This window comes from Canis lupus, chromosome 30, assembly GCF_048164855.1.
Source record: "Canis lupus baileyi chromosome 30, mCanLup2.hap1, whole genome shotgun sequence".
Classification (NCBI taxonomy): domain Eukaryota; kingdom Metazoa; phylum Chordata; class Mammalia; order Carnivora; family Canidae; genus Canis; species Canis lupus.
In genome coordinates, this window is record NC_132867.1 from 38,977,214 (window position 1) to 38,981,306 (window position 4,093).

Sequence of the window (4,093 nt, forward strand, 5' to 3'; positions counted from 1 at the left end):
GATGTGGTCTTTATATACACAACAGAATATTACTCAGCCATCAGAAAGGAATGAAATCTTGCCATTTGCAATGACATGGATGGAACTAGAGGGTATAATGCTGAGCCAAATAAGTCAGTCAGAGAAAGACAAATACCATATGATCTCACTCATATGTGGAATTTAAGAAACAAAACAGATGAGCATAGAGGAAAGGAGGGAAAAATAAAACAAGACAAAATCAGAGAGATAGACCATAAGAGATTCTTAATCATAAGAAACAAACTGAGAGTCACTGGAGGGAAGGAGGGTGGGGAGATGGGATATATGGATGACGGGCATGAAGGAGGGCACATGATGTGTGAACACTGAGTGCTATAGGCAACTGATGAATCCCTGAACTCTACCTCTGAAACTAATAATACACTATATATGCTAATTTATTGAATTTAAATTTTTAAAAAGAATTAATTAATTAATTAATTAATTAATTAAAAGAGGCCAGAGAGCTGGCTAGCATCTCACGCCAGTCCTAGGAAGTCCCACCTACAGGAACTCTACTACAAGAATCAACATCTTAAATGAATTGTAAATAGCTCCTCTTGCTATGCCATTTCATTCCCAAGGGCCTCTCCAATGCCACTGACTTTGTAAGCCCCACACATCCCGGTGGGGCGTCCTGTGGCCCATCACCCCATCTTGAAGAGGCAGCACGGCCTAGTGGGGGAGTGTGAGCTCTGGAGGCCCCTTCCTGGACCCAGCTCACTGCCCGCAGCTTCACCAGGTCACCTGACCACTCTGTGCCTCTCTTTTCTCACCTGGAAAATGGGGATGATAACAGAACCTCCCTCTCGGGCTTGGTGTAGGATTAACAGGGACAATGGTTAGCAGGTCTGGAACGTGGTGAGCGCTCAGGGAACCTTGGGTCTCATGTGTATGAACTACGGCCGGAGAGTCTGCCGCAGGAAGGTGGTTGAAATGGGCAAGGTTTCCCGTCTTTTGAGTCTGACTCTTGTGGATAATCCCCTCTGTTTTCTTTTTTTCCTTTTTTTTTTTTTTTTGAAGATTTATCTATTTATTCATGAGAGACACACACACACACAGAGACAGGCAGAGGGAGAAGCAGGCTCCCCACAGGAGCCCGATGCGGGACTCAATCCCGGATCCCAGGATCACAACCTGGACCAAAGGCAGCCGCCCAACCTCTGAGCCACCCCAGCGTCCCTCCCCTCTGTTTTCTAGGCAGTTTGAGTCACTGCTCAAAATAGAGTTTTTTACTTCTCCCCCTGAATAAGTAGATTTATGCGGTAATAACTCATTCTTACAAAGAGAATCCCATTTTTGACAGGAAACCCCTGTCATTACACACACACATTACACACACAAAACACACACATTTTGCTCATATAAAAGCAATGTCGATTGTGGGACATTTGAAAAATATAGAAAAGTATACACATAAGTAAGAGTTACTCATGATCCTATAATGTCAACACATTGACATGACATCATCACAGTTGATATCTGGGACATAGCTTTTATGGAAGTTTTTTCTTAAGGAAACACACATTTTCAGACACAGGTACTCTATATACATGACTGCGTGATGCTCTTCTTTTCAGCTCTGTTCTTGATATGCCGCAGTAAGGAGTCACTAGGTTTACGGGACAACATCTTCTGGTGCTGCCCTTCTTCCTTTCAGGGGTTTTGCAGTCGGAATCACAAAACCTGTCATTCAGAAATACCTACCACCACTGCCAGTGCACGGGGTCAGTCCCGAACAGGTGGTGTCTCCTCCCAGCACCAAGCTCTCCGAGCAGCCCTGACACTAAGTGAAATAAGCCAGTCACAGAAGGACAAATACAGCATGATTGCTCTTGTGCACGGTAGCTAAGGTGGTCAAACTCATAGAAGCAGAGAGTACACGGTGGTGGTCAGGAGCTGGGGGAGGGAGAGTGGGGAGCTGCTGTGCAGTGTGCATCCTGTCAGCCGTGCAAGGAAACGTTCCAGAGACATGCCGCACATCACCGTCCTTACAGCAACGATGCTCTACCTGACACTTAAATATTTGTTAAGAGGGTAGATCTCAGGTTCGGTGCGTATGGCATTTGTTATAATAAAATAGGTTAAATGAATCAATAAAAATTCAAAAGTGTTCCCTGAACCCTGCACATGGGCTACTGTGTGAAGAGCAGGTAATCAGCTGATGGGCAGGCGGGCATCCTGTCAGAGCCATGCCTGGGGACAGCGGAGGTGACCTGGCCACCTGAGAGTGTCGGCCACCCTGGCAGGAAGATCACCACCCCCATGGCTGGTGGAAGCTCTTCCGGAAGCAGACTCCATCCCTCCACTGAGTCTGCTCAGGACTCTCTGGGTCATACGACTTTTTGTTGCTTGGTAACTAGAGCACCTAATTATTCCACTAGGAGGTCAGAGAAATGTCAGCAACCCCATTACGTGGACCCAAGACAGTCAGACATAGGGCAATAATTTGCATAGAGAACACCATTTTCCAGGGAGGGATAAGAAAGAAAGAGAGTCGCAACGTTCAGTGCCTGTTTGCTAATTGCAAAGCAAGATGGTCTGGAAAAACAAAATGCAATCCAAACTGGGATGATGAAAAGCAACTCAGAGTGGGTTTTCGGTGTTCGCTGCTTTTTGTTTTGTTTTGTTGCCTTTAACTCTGAAATTGTCCATAGATAAGGCACAGTGAATAGTCAAGGAGGAAAGTACTTCTCCATCTGTAAAATAATGAGGTTTTTCTAGTAAAGGTTCGTCAAGAATTAATGGTTCTTTTTTTTTTTTTTTTTTTTTTGCTTGGATTTTTTTGTAGCTTTGTGTTTGAGTTTTCTTCTCAACTAATTCTAAGTGATCAGGTTTAAACAGAATTGAGTTGTCTTCTTTACTTTCTTTGTTGACAATCCCCACCCATTCGTATCTGTCCGTGGCTGTAATCGCCAGGATTCTATTTTCTACCTTGGGTGATCTGCTAAAAAAACGTTCTAGCTGCCTGTGTGGACCGTGGAACGTGGCTGGCCCACATAGACGCTCCGGGCAGATGGACTGGCCTTCTGTTACTCACAGCCAAGTTCACTTCGGGAGCGAGGAGCCGGGGAGTCCTGACTTCTTCGTCTTCTCCAAGGAACATAGTGAGCAGCTGCAGGTGCCACGCGGTGACACTCCGTGGCGGCCCCCGGCGTTCACAGACATGCCCCACACCATTCCAGACACAAGAGACGCCTGCTCCATATCCTCACTTTCCCTTACTCCTTACATTTCACACTGAGATTGGCAGCCCAGCATGGGTCTTTCTCCCCGACTCAGGTGGCACTAGAACACCCAAGATCTGTCCAGTTTAAAATACCCAAGTGGCTCTCATTCGTCTCTGCACCGGGAGCAGCTCTCCTGCTACAGCCCCTCATCCCCTGGAAATGCACACCTGTGCAAAGTTCATCTCCACCCCCTTCTTGGTCCGGAGCACCTCTCAGCTGTTGGGCCCATCCCTGTCTGCAGTGATGCTAAAACCACCGGAGACACGGACAGATTAAGCCTCGGCAGCTGGGCAGCCCCACGTCCCCTGACCTCACTTCTTCCCAGCCGCAGCTTCCAAACCAGCACCATTTCAAGGGACATGGACACAGCAGCCAAGTCCATTGGGGCTGGGGCTGGGGCTGCCACTGTAGGGCCGGCTGTCTCCGGGGCTGGAACTGGGACTGTGTTTGGGAGCCTCCTCATTGGTTATGCCAGGAATCCCTCTCTGAAGCAACAGCCCCTCTCAACGCCATTCTGGGCTTTGCGCTCTCGGAGGCCACGGGGCTCTTTTGCCTGATGGGGGCCTTTCTCATCCTCTTGGCCATGTGAAGGAGTCGTCTCCACCTCCCATAGGTCTTGCTCCCACGTCTTGTCTGCCCCGTGTGTTCCTTTCCCTATACGTCCCCCGGCAGCCTGGGGAAAGTGGTCGGCTCAGGGTTTGACACAAGGAAGACAAATAAATACTGTATTAATAAGAAAAAAAAAATACCCAAGTGATGCTGCTAACTACCCCCTGGGGCAAAAAGCCTGGGAATCCAAGAAAGAAGCCCCCCCCCCCCGCCTTGTTCGTCTTTGATTATTT

The 4,093-nt window shown here is 47.8% G+C and overlaps 1 pseudogene; it reads left to right on the forward strand.

The window, feature by feature from the left end:
- The first annotated feature begins 3,410 nt into the window (after positions 1 to 3,410).
- On the forward strand, positions 3,411 to 3,840 carry LOC140621358 (ATP synthase F(0) complex subunit C2, mitochondrial pseudogene; annotated as a pseudogene).
- Positions 3,841 to 4,093: the final 253 nt, after the last annotated feature.